The sequence below is a fragment of the Nycticebus coucang genome, chromosome 8 (genome assembly GCF_027406575.1).
Source record: "Nycticebus coucang isolate mNycCou1 chromosome 8, mNycCou1.pri, whole genome shotgun sequence".
NCBI lineage: Eukaryota > Metazoa > Chordata > Mammalia > Primates > Lorisidae > Nycticebus > Nycticebus coucang.
Window position 1 is genome coordinate 113,569,230 of NC_069787.1, and position 13,426 is coordinate 113,582,655.

The following is a 13,426-nucleotide window of genomic DNA, read 5'->3' on the forward strand; positions in this document are numbered from 1 at the left end:
GCCCAATAACCTGTCTAAAAACTCTTTCTTCCCAATTCTCAAGGAGATGGATTTGAGAAATGATTCCCATTTCCTTGGCACCTCGCAAAATAAAACTCCCTCCCTGCAGAGACTACAGTCTTGGCCTTCACTGGGTGGTTGGCAAGGGACCCAATTGGGCTGTAACAAGATTTGGCCTTGCTATTATTAAATTTGGTCCAAAAATTAGGAGGCTTTGATGCAAAGAGTCCAGTAAACATAAATACTTAAAATAAACTGTGAGTACTTCCTTGACAGCAGTGGAGGCCTATGCTTAAAAGGTTAGTGGCACCCTACGAATCTGGGAGCTCTTTTAAAATCTGCCATGACCCTATGCAAATGGAGCTCTAAGAATGTGATGCTGAGAACTGAGGCAAGAGGAATGACATAAAAACCACGTGTTTGCATTACTCAGACATGCCTATTTAATTTCCAAAACTTTTTTTCTCTCAGCTTGTGTCACTGTACTTTTTCCCCAGTATTTTCAGTACGAAATTAGTTTTTTAATTATTTGTCAAAAGATTTATTTGTGGCACATTAATATTTCATGTGTGCTTTAAAATGATATATATATATATTTTTTTTTTTTTTTTTTTGAGACAGAGTCCCACTTTGTCACCCCTGGTAGAGTGCCCTGGCTCACAGCAACCTCTAACTCTTGGGCTCAAGTGATTCTCTTGTCTCAGCCTCTCTAGCAGGTGGGACTACAGGCACCTGCCACAACACTGGCTATATATTTTTTTTTTTAGAGATGGTGTCACTCTCACTCTAGCTCAGACCATTCTCCAACTCCTGAGCTCAGGTGATCTGCCCACTTTGGCCTACAAAAGTGCCTGGATATTTATCCATTATTTGTTGCATATATGACAGTGGTTCTTAAGATGTGGTAAAACTATTTCCTGCATTAGTAATATGTTATTCACCTCTTTCACTCTTTATTTTATGAGTGAACAGTGGAAAAATTCAGAGGCTTGTGAATGAAGTGATGACATCACCACTGGACTGCTAATGAAATGTGAGCTTGTATTTTTTTGTTTTAATAATTTTTCAGCTTTCATTTTTAATACAGTAAATAAATATCACAAGATGTGATTCACATAAACAAAATCTCTTTGGGATCTTCTACTATTTACTTTTAGAGTCCTTGAAAAGAGTCCTGCTTTATGTCCTATTTATGATTTTTTAGCAATATTAAGTGAGAAGACAAGATGGAGTGTGCTTACTGGATATCAAACGGATGGAGCTGGAATATTCGTCGTTGTTGTTGTTGTAGATTCATTGAGGGTACAAGAAACCAGGTTACACTGATTGCATTTTGGAATTTTTTTTCTTTTTTAGTTTTTTTTTGAGACAGAGTCTCACTATGTCGCCCCTGGTAGAGTGCCATGGCAGGCATCACAGCTCACAGCAACCTCCAACTCTTGGGCTTAAGCAATTCTCTTGCCTCAGCCTCCCAAGCATCTGGGACTACTGGTGCCCGCCACAATGCCCAGCCATTTTTTTTTTTCTTTTTGCAGTTGTCATTGTTGTTTAGCTGGCCCAGACTGGGTTCAAACTCGCCAGCCTGGATGTATGTGGCCGGCTCCCTACCTACTGAGCTATGGGTGCTGCCTGGAATATTTGTTTTTAATTTTCCTACCATTTTATGACATACTAAATATTATTTATGCTCATATGTTTAGAAATACTATGAATGCTGCAAATGATTAATTGAAATGTAAAGATATATTAAAAATTTGACATTGTTGCCAACTGCATTTTGATAATCCTTATTTTGCATGTAAATTACACACAGAGAAAAGAAATAAAGCAACCTACTGGATTAGTTTTTACATATTTCAGATTTATTTCCCAATAAAGCTCAGATTGCCTAAGTAGTATTTCTAAGGAGTTTCTTCCTTTAATTAAAATCTACACATGAAGAAGTTCTTTCTATAATGCTCAAACTAAAAAAAAAAAATTCAACTATATTAAGTTTAAAAGTGAATTACAAATGGATGTTATTCAATGATAGGTATCAAGTACATATCAAACTCACTGAATTTACAGATGTACCTCAGTGTTTCAACCTCATTTACCTGAGGATAAACCTGGAATGTTGATAACACATTTGAACAGAAATAATACATCACTTTATATTTTTAAACTGTTTTATTCTTGTTTTTTGAAATGTTTTAATTAATTATTTATTTTGAGACAGAGTCTCACTTTGGCACCATTGGTAGAGTGCCCTGGTGTTATTGTCATAGCTCATAGTAATCTCAAAGCAATTCTCTTGTCTCAGCCTCCTGAGTAGCTGGGACTACAGGTGCCCACCACAATGCCCATCTATTTTAGAGATGGGATCTCACTCTGACTCAGGCTGGTCTCAAATTCCTAAACTCAAGCAATCCAATTGCCTCAGCCTCCCAGAGTGCTAGGATTACAGGCATGAGCCACCATGCCCAACTAATGTTTCATTCTTTTTCTTTTTCTTTTTTTTTTGTAGAGACAGTCTCACTTTACCGCCTTTGGTAGAGTGCCATGACGTCACAGGACTCACAGCAACCTCTAGCTCTTGGGCTTCCGCTATTCTCCTGCCTCAGCCTCCCGAGCAGCTGGGACTACAGGCGCCCGCCACAACGCCCAGCTATTTTTTGGTTGCAGTTCAGCAGGGACTGGGTTTGAACCCGCCACCCTCCGTATATGGGGCCGGCGCTCTGCTCAGTGAGCCACAGGCGCCACCCTAATGTTTCATTCTTAAGAGTCTCAAAACATAGTAAGATCTTGGATCCATCTCAGTGAACAATCGGAAGAGCCCTTAAAAACATTAAGAGATTAAAAATGCCATAAAAGAGAGGTTTGCAGATTTTTGTAATATGCAATATTTTTGTAAAGCATTTGGGCATTTCTTGCATGCCAGACCTTGAATTAAGGGCTATATAAAGTAGTATATATAGAATATACATAATTTGTATGTGTATGTGTGTGTGTGTGTATATATAAGGATTATCAAAGTGCAATTGGCACTTTGTATGTATGTGTCTACCATGTATATACACAGAGAGTCCCCACTACGGTGGTTCCACTTATCATTTTTCAGTTTTTACGATAGATTTATCAGGATATAACCCCATCATAAATCAATGACCATCTGCACTTACAATAATTTGACTTACAGTTTTTGGACTTTATAGTGAGCTTATCAGGATATTAAATACATTTCAACTTACGATATTAACTTACAGTGGGTTTCTCAGGACTTATCTCCATCATAGTCAAGGAGCTTCTGTATAGAGGAGGACATATTCATTTAACTATGTTTTAAGTTGAACTGAATCTGAATTTTACAGAAAGTGGATGTTTTGCACATCATTAAGGAACATGATAATAGCTGGTAGAAATATAGCCAGTATTCTGAAGCATCATATTGTTTCTGGACTCTGATAACATCAAATGCAGCTGTTTATAAGACTTAGCAGCTCAACTTTCTCCTTGTTTTATTAAGGAATATAACTATGACTCTAGCAAATTAAAATTCTCGATTACATTGAGTTTCTGTATGTGTCCGTTGAAAGGCTTGTTCTGCGATAAAGTCTCATAAGAGGTTGTATTTTATGATGCCACACTAGAAGAGTAATCCCTGTGTGAAATAAATGTAGATCACCATTCCAGCTATGCTGTTTTACTTTTCCTTAAGTATAAGGGGCAAGACACCCAGAAAAGGAAAGGAACAGATGAGGACAAATCAGTTAATGTAAGTGTTAATGTCTGTTACAGAGCACAGCACCTTTGGTGCTTCTCCAGCCTCTTTCTCAAACAGAACAATCTTCCTAAATTGACGATCTCATATGTACATAAGTACACACGCACACACATTTATATATTTACTGCTATTCACTGAACTGATGATTGGTCAACAGGTCATAGCAAAGCTTCAAATTCTTTCACTAGTTATTTACATAACGAAATGTAACCCATGAACATGGGTTGACTCAGAGTGATGACCAAATTGTAATATCTACAAAAATGAAACTGTGTATCAGCACTGCTACTCTATCTCATTTTTCTCATCTGTTTTCTTAAGTGTAGATAACAATATTATAAAGGTATTAGAGTTAACATGTACTACTTAGTGTGTTTTCTAACACACAGTACGGGCTCCAGGTCTGTTAGTTGTTGGCATAATTATGATCTACCAGTGTTAAGTACATGTACTTTGATTTTTCTAACCTGTTCTTATCTCTTTCACCCCCTTTTTGGTCATTGAGACCATGTTTTGGAATAAAGTTTTCATACCAAATGAGTAGTTATTATCATGAGAAAAAATACAGCTATATAGGGTGGCGCCTGTGGCTCAGGGGGCAGGGCGCCGGCCCCATATACACAGGATGGCGGGTTTGAGCCCCGCCCTGGCCAAACTGCAACAACAAAAAATAGCCAGGTGTTGTGGTGGGCGCCTGTAGTCCCAGCTACTTAGGAGGCTGAGGCAGGAGAATCACCTAAGCCCAGGAGTTGGAGGTTGCTGTGACACCACAGTGCTCCACTGAAGGCAATAAAGTGAGACTCTGTCTCAAAAAAAAATAATAATATATATATATATATACACGCACACACATTTATGTATTTACTGCTACATTCACTGAACTGATGATTGGTCAACAGGTCATAGCAAAGCTTCTATATATATAGCTAGAAGAGAAATTGTAACCTTGGAAAGATAAACACAAGACACTAACTCACCATATTCCATAGCCATAATCTGAATTATACTAGCTACAATTTTCTTCTAGTTGAAAATATTATATTGATAATTGTGAAAGGCATGTTCATTTCCACCTGTTAGAAACATGAACATTTAGATAACTTATATGTGGAATCTATTTGTTCTTTGTTGATAATTTTTTTTAGATACTCCCTGTGCCTTCTGATTTTTCTTTGTTAATTTATTGAACTTATTAAATCTGACAATTATAGACAATAAACATGAATCCATTTCTTCCTCTGTTTTATTTTTTTACTTATACTTTGTTGAAAGCAGTTACTGAAATGCGCTAATTGGAATCAAGTCACGCTAACAGTGTAGAAATTTTCCAAATAGTGTCTTTCTGTGAAAAGAAGCCCTTAAAAATTAACTCGAATCCTAAATTTAAAATTAGTTAAAATCACTCTTCATGAGAAATAAAAGGAGAACACACATACAAAAGAATTAACTTGAATCAATACATACATAACTCCTAATAGGTACAGCTATATTAAATTGTGATATAAGAATTTATTCTCTGATATTTAGAATCAGATGAGAATCACAAAATATATTTAGTATTAAATAATCCAGATAAGGTTACATATAAGATTTATCTTACTTATGTTATTGGAGAAAATTGGCATATATATTTGATATTATTTTCCTGAGTCTTTCATTAGGAAACCTCTATCAATACAATGAGCATAAATGTAATCTCTTCACTTTTGTTTTTTGTTGTTGTTTCTTTGTTTGTTTTTGAGACAGAGTTTCACCTGTTGCCCATGGTATCAGTCTAGCTCACAGTGACCTCAAACTCCTGGGCTCAAGAGATCCTCCTGCATCAGCTACCTGAATAGGGCTACAGGTGTACCTGGGACTACAGGTGTGCACCACTGTGCCTAGTTTTTCTATATTTAGTAAAGACAGGGTCTCCCTCTTGCTCAGGGAGGTCTGAAACTCTTGACCTAAAGCGATCTTCCTCCTGGGGCTCCCAGGGAGCTAGATTATAGCTGTGAGTCACCGCACTTAGCCTATCTCATGATTTTTCTAATCTTTTTGTGCTTTTGTTCCTTGCATTTTCTTTTTTACTTCATTCGATATTTATTTTCAATGTGACATATACAAGACATTGATTTTTTTTTCTTTTTTCCCAAATACTGTCTAATTATAATGCAATGTATCAAAAGACAGAATTATAACACCTTTGATCTAACTGGATTTTATTCATTCCATTTATTTTATTCATCTTTAGTTTAGATCTAATTGGATATAATTCATCAATTAGAGCAATCTCCATTCTAGAAAATGGAAGAGAGCTACCACTGGCCAGTAGCAGAACAATGGATTTTTTAAAATGTTAACAGGGAAAAGGGCTGGGCGCGGTGGCTCATGCCTGTAATTCTGGCACTCTGGGAGGCCGAGGTGGGTGGAGTGCTTGAGCTTACAAGTTGGAGACCAGCCTGAGCAAAAGCGAGATCCCATCTCTTCTAAAAATAGAAAAACTGAGGCAAGAGGCTTGCTTGAGCCCAAGTGTTGGAGGTTACTGTGAGCTATGACACCACAGCACTCTACCCAGGGCGACAAAGTAAGACTGTCTCAATTAAAAAAAGAAACAAAGCAACAAACAGGGAAACAGAACAATAGAAAACTAATTGATACGTTAATGCAAGATTACTTCAGTTTTGTTTTGTTTTTTTATAATAGTTAAAATACAGGGAACTTTCTTATCATGCCACCTGAAGAAGACTGGTAGCCTCCGTTCTCAGGAATGACTAATCTGTTTTGGTATCCATCTGCTTCCTTAAAACTTCAGTTTGATTATGTGCTGTTGAACATGAATGATTCTTAGTTTGATATGGTCTGTTGGGGCCTAGAGCAGGAGTTCAGTCCAAAACCGAGGTCTCCCATAATTTTTAAATATCACTCTCCTGTTGGTCAGGCTCTTGCCTGGGTGAAAGTATGGACAAAACTTAGTAGGGCACTAGCACCACTGGGTTATCATCAGTCGAGCTTTCTGGGCTCACCACACGGTTTTAAGTTAGGATGTCTTTGTCACTGGTTTCTTTGAGTTTTTGTTGTTCCAGTCTAAGAGATGCCATTTTCTGTTTGACAAATGGCTACATACAGACATTTTAAACTTTTGAGAGAGTATATTATACCCAGGAAATTGATATTATCATTATTAGGAGTAAAACACTAAGAATTTGGATTATGCCAGGGTCCCCATGAACCAAACCAACTAAAATTGAATAGACAAAGAATAAGCCAGGTGAAGAGTCAGCCTATTTTAACAAATTAGTTTTTTCATTCTGCTTATCTACATTCAACAAGAAGTGGTAGCAACTGACAGACTCCTCCCTGTTCAGCTGGTAGTTAGCAGCTTGACTGGGTCCAATTGAAACAAAATTTGAGAACAAGACGGTCTAGAAGTCTTAACTCCATAAAAAGGATGACTAATACACTTTGACAACAGTTGCATCAGAGATGTAGCTAAAGTTAATCACTGGGTGGACTAAAGGATCCCTTAGGTCATGTAAAGATTTGAGCTTCAGGCCAGGCATGTTGGCTCACATCTATAATCCTAAATCTCTGGGAGGCCTAGGGGGTGGATTGCCCTGAGCTCACAGGTTCAAGACCAATCTGGGCAAGAGCGAGACCCCATCTGTAAAAATAGCTGGGTATTGTGGCGGGCACCTGTATTCCCAGCTACTTGGGAGGTTGAGGCAAGAGAATCGCTGGAGCCCAAGAGTTGGAGGTTGCCGTGAGCTGTGATGCCACAGCACTCTACCCAGGGTGACAAAGTGAGACTTTGTCTCAAAAAAAGAAAAATAGATTTGGGCTTCAGATAACAGATCTAACATCCCATCCCACCAACAGAAGACACTGAATGTGAAATTCTAATTACAGTATTATACTTTCAAGTAAAAAGTGTAAGCATACAAGGAAAAATTTAAGAAGAATAAGAGTGTCATTATAATGGGGATTCTTGTTCTGACATCTTGGGAAAAGCCATCTGCAGCATGAATTCATCAACTTCTCATTCTGTTTTTTTGTTTGTTTATTGAGTTGCACATCTTCAGTTCCTAGGGCTACAAGACAGAGAAATGCTTGTTCTTGGGGGAAAAAAGTGGAGGAACTTAAAAGAAGTCTAATGTCTAGCTTCAGTATACAGGTAGATAATAAAAACTTGAAAATAATAAATAGGGCTACTATCTATTTACAGGTATACTGGAGATTTTCTTCTGACACACAATTTGTTTCTCTAGAGTCACCCCCATTTCCACTAAAAGATAATCAAAGTAAGACCAATTGGTTTGCAAAATAAGTTGAACCTATCAAACTTGGGCTGATCATTTACATAAGTGCAGCAAAAAATAGTAATCAACCACATAGACTCTCTATAAGTTTGCTTTGATGGAACTTTTGATAAGGGATCAAGGAGTAGACTTTTTTTTTTTTTTGAGACAGAGCCTCACTCTGTTGCCTGGGCTAGAGTGCCCTGGGTAGCTTCACAGCTCACAGCAACCGCCAACTCATGGGCTCAAGTGATTCTCTTGTCTCAGACTCCTGAGTAGCTGGGATGACAGGTACCCACCACAATGCCCAGTTATTTTTAGAGACAGGGTCTTGCTCTTGCTCAGGCTGTCTCGCACTCCTGAGCTCAAGCTATCCATCCACCTTGGCCTCCTAGAGTGCTACAATTACAGGCATGAGCCACCACATCCAGCCCACATTAGACTTTGGACTCAAGGCTTAGGAGTCCAAAGTAATATTTCCAATTGTATTTCATTTGAAAGAAAAAGAAGATTCCATTTGAACTTACCCAAAGAACTATATTGCTATAAAAATATTGACCAATAATTTCTGAATTTTGGAGGGATCAGGTAAGGAGAAAAGCAAATATTTCAATTTTTATTCCCAAATGAATACATCACCAAATTGCTATGAGCGATACATAGCTTAAAAGAAAAAACAAGTCTCCTTAAGTCTGGAAAATAAAACATTAAAGGATAAGTGATTTTTCAAATGAAAAATCATAAAAATTAACCTCATAAGTTCACTAAGTCCCATGGAACTCATTTTATTCTCCTTGATTTTGAAATAGCAGTTTCATGACCAGTTTCATAGAGTTTCTTTCTTCATTAGAATTCTAGAAATTCTTCCCCAGTTCAATGGTATGATCTCAAAAGTTATCAGAAACTTGTATTTAAGAGTACTTGTCACAGTTGTATCCATGAATCTTCTTGCAGCTTAGTGAAAATGCTTTAAAGAGGAATCAAAACAATTTTTGGTATATGACAAAAACTTATAATGGCCATGGTTAAAAAACTAGTGAGAGGGCGGCGCCTGTGGCTCAGTCGGTAAGGCGCCGGCCCCATATGCCGAGGGTGGCGGGTTCAAACCCGGCCCCGGCCGAACTGCAACAAAAAAATAGCCGGGCGTTGTGGCGGGCGCCTGTAGTCCCAGCTGCTCGGGAGGCTGAGGCAAGAGAATCGCTTAAGCCCAGGAGCTGGAGGTTGCTGTGAGCTGTGTGAGGCCACAGCACTCTACTGAGGGCCATAAAGTGAGACTCCGTCTCTACAAAAAAAAAAAAAAAAACTAGTGAGAATTCATTATGATAATGATGCAACTCACAAGATAATTTGGAGCGTTTTTTCCTGTGGCATACAACGTTTTAACATAATAACCAAAATTATAACTTACAACATATTAGATTTTTAAACATTTCATACAACATTTGGAACACTCATATGAATGACATACCCATAAATATTACAAACAGTTTGTCATCACTTATTATTTGATAATACTTCTCATGTAACTTAACATATAAAAAAAGCCTAAATAGGGAGTCTTTTCAGGGCCCAAACCTGAAAATTCCAAAGTTAATTCAAGGTGAAAAAGACTTTATTTAGAGTTTGAGGCCAAGGCAGGTGGATTAACGGAGCTCACAGTTTCGAGACCAGCCTGAGAAAGAGTGAGACCCCATTTCTAAAAAATAGCCAGGCACTGGGTGGCGCCTGTGGCTCAAAGGAGTAGGGTGCCGGCCCCATATGCCAGAGGTGGAGGGTTCAAACCCAGCTCCGGCCAAAAACTGCAAAAAAAAATAGCCAGGTGTTGTGGCAGGCACCTGTGGTCCCAGCTACTTGGGAGGCTGAGGCAAGAGGATTGCTTGAATCTAAGAGTTTCAGGTTGCTGTGAGCTAAGACGCCACAGCACTTACCAAGGGCGACAAAGTGAGACTCTGTCTCCAAAAAAAAAAAAAAAAAAATCCACATATAAATAAGATTTTGGGCTCCGCGCCTGTGGCTCAAGCAGCTAAGGCACCAGCCACATACACCTGAGCTGGCAGATTCGAATCCAGCCAGGGCCCGCCAAACAACTATGATGGCTGCAACCAAAAAATAGCCGGGTGTTGTGGCAGGTGCCTTTGGTCCCAGCTACTTAGGAGGTGGAGGCAGGAGACTCACTTGAGTCCAGGAGTTAGAGGTTGCTGTAAGCTGTGATGCCACAGCACTGTACCCAGGGGGACAGCTTGAGGCTCTGTCTCGAAATAAATAAATAAATAAGATTTCACAGAAAAAAATAATTTTAAAAATAAATAAATAAAAATACATTAATAGCAAAGTGCTTAATCATAGAATAATTTTTATGTTTAGTAACTGACACAAATGTATTAACTTCTCTATACAATATAAGATCCAAATGCTGAAATATACATATATTAATCGTATGTTCAGCATTTAATGTCTTTGAAGTTTAGCTTATTTAGAAATAACTTAGACATTTCATAAGTATTACTTAATATAACATAACTTTAATAATTTGAGTACTGAAAAATATTTTGAAACTATGAAAAATTCATTTATCCGTTTTCATTCACCCAATTTACTCATTCTTTAATAATTACTGTCTGAACTGCTCATGAAAAATAAGGCTAGCCATTATCATAAGTTTTTTGCTATTGATATGTCAGGCACATATCAAAACATCACAGAAGCAAAGAACTAAAAAGTTAAAAGTCAAATGTGGTTTTTCCTTCTGTTTTTTTCCTGTACAAGTGACATGCATCCAACCTTTCATCAATTCATTTTCATTGTACACGCTGCTCTGTGGTTGGATTTATAGTTTATAACTTTAAACATCTAAGAGAGAAGTTTGTTTGACAAATAACTCTAGATTAAAAAAATACATATGTATGCTTACATTATAATGAATACTGACAATTCTGAAGACATTTCTGTTTTTATTTTACCAACAATTTTACAACTAGCTTCATTTACTAAAGATTATCCCAGATCATATAAAATAAAAGGCATTTGGACTTGTTTCTATTTTTCTGAGATTATATTTTATATAAGGAATCATTTTTTTTTTCAAGCCAATAGAGCTCTTTAGATATATTTTGACACTACCTGAGGAACATATTGCATATACATTACACATGCAGGAAACACATACACATACAAACAGGAGTTTCTTTTCTGCTTTCGGACGATCAACATTTTGATTACCTCCTTCATTACCCTAAGTAATTGTTAGTCAGGCATCCCTATAACTTAAACCTTCAAAGGGATGACTTTCAGTTAAAATAGTTTGGAAAATTTACATCTCACAGGCTCTGAGAAAAAATACTTTATGTTACGTTGCCCATTATTAAAGATCTATTTTATAGAGGCTGTGGAGTAAATTTTAGGCATGTTCTAAATCAGACATCCTCAAACTTTTTAAACAGGGGGCCAATTCACTGTCCCTCAGACCATTGGAGGGCCGGACTATAGTTTAAAAAATAAAAAAACAACTATGAACAAATTCCTATGCACACTGCACATATCTTATTATGAAGTAAAAAAAAACGGGAACAAATACAATCACACCGCTTCATGTGGCCCGCAGGCCGCAGTTTGAGGACGCCTGTATATTTCCCTCTGATTACTTAAATGCTTACCTGAGTTTTCTTGAGAGCCCCATCAGTCCTGGAGATTAACAGGAAGCTCATCACCAGAAGATGGGCAGTCTATTTTTAGGGTATCCCATGGAAATTTTTAATAGCAGTTTTTCTTTTTTTTTTTTTTTTGTGGAGACAGAGTTTCACTTTATGGCCCTGGGTAGAGTGCCGTGGCATCACACAGCTCACAGCAACCTCCAACTCCTGGGCTTAAGCAATTCTCTTGCCTCAGCCTCCCGAGCAGCTGGGACTACAGGCGCCCGCCACAACGCCCGGCTATTTTTTTGTTGCAGTTCGGCCAGGGCCGGGTTTGAACCCGCCACCCTCGGTATATGGGGCCAGCGCCCTACCGACTGAGCCACAGGTGCCGCCCAATAGCAGTTTTTCTTTTAATGTCCTGAGGTTTTGCACAATGGCAACTATTACATAGTTGAGGCCATTAATTTGGAAGCTTTTTATGTCTTGTCTTGTTCTAAGGTCCTTTAGAAATGTTCTGTTTTAATTAGTACTTCAGCCAATCCTGCAGCCTCTCCGCCTATCTTTTGTTTTTTGATGAGCCTGCTATCTCCAGAGAGATTCCATTTATAAAGAGGGTGGCTAGGTCCATCTCTCTTGTACCTCAATTTTTGTGGAAGCCAGAATGCCTTAGGAAAGTGGCTTCCAAGAAAATTTTAAAATCAGTTAATAGCCTTTTTTTTTTTTTTTTTTTTGCCTGCAGGTCAGCGTTGGTGGGAGATGTTTTATAAATGGCTTTCAAAAAGTCATTTGCAATTTTGAGGGGGATTTACCTGGCCCAAAGTGCACCACGTAGGACTCCTCAGGTCATTGATACCATTCTCAGAAGAAGACCATTCTGCTTCTCTTACTCATTTTGGAGGCTTCCCCAGGTAGACCAACATGCGTATTACTTGGTCGGTATCCCAGAATCACAGGTTTGAATTAACACCCTGAATTCTTCAGAAAACTTCTGAAAGTCTTTCCTAATAAAAAAGAAAAGATTTTTTTTTTTAATTCAAAAAATGTGAGTCCCCTTTAAATTACCAGGGTCAGAGAGGGCATTAAAATGCTATAGTATCATATCTCACTCCCTCATTGAGCTAAGTAATTACCTCCTAGACGCCTGTTGTGTGGACTCTAGACTTAGGGTAGAAGCAAGCAGCTATAAATTAATCTGACAATGCCGTCTGCTGCACTCCATATCTCATATCCTGTACTTTATCAATGCATTGCATGTAGCCAATTACTGATCAATGTTATTTCAATAAGGCAACGAGAATTCCTGAAAAACAACATTTTTAATTGCCTCATCTGATTTTTCCCTTTTTCTAAAAAATTTGAGCCTCTCCTTTGTTCTCTGGAGCACTACCCAGGCTGCAGTCCTCCATCTTAACCCAAATAAAGTCTCTGTATTAATTTTGTCTCTCCTTTCTTCCTTTCTATCTTCCTCCCTTCCTTCCTTTCTATCTTCCTTCCTCCCTCCCTCCCTCCCTCCCTTCCTTCCTTCCATCCTTCCCTCCTTTCTCTCTCTCTTTTTCTTTCTTTTTTTTTTTTTGTAGACAGAGTCTCACTTTGTTACCCTGGGTAGAGTATGGTGGCATCACAGCTCACAGCAACCTCAAACTTTTGTGCTTAAGCGATTCTCTTGCCTCAGCCTCTCAAGTAGCTGGGAGTACAGGCACCTGCCAGGCTATTGTCAGAGATGAGATTCTCACTCTGCCTCAGGCTGATTCTGA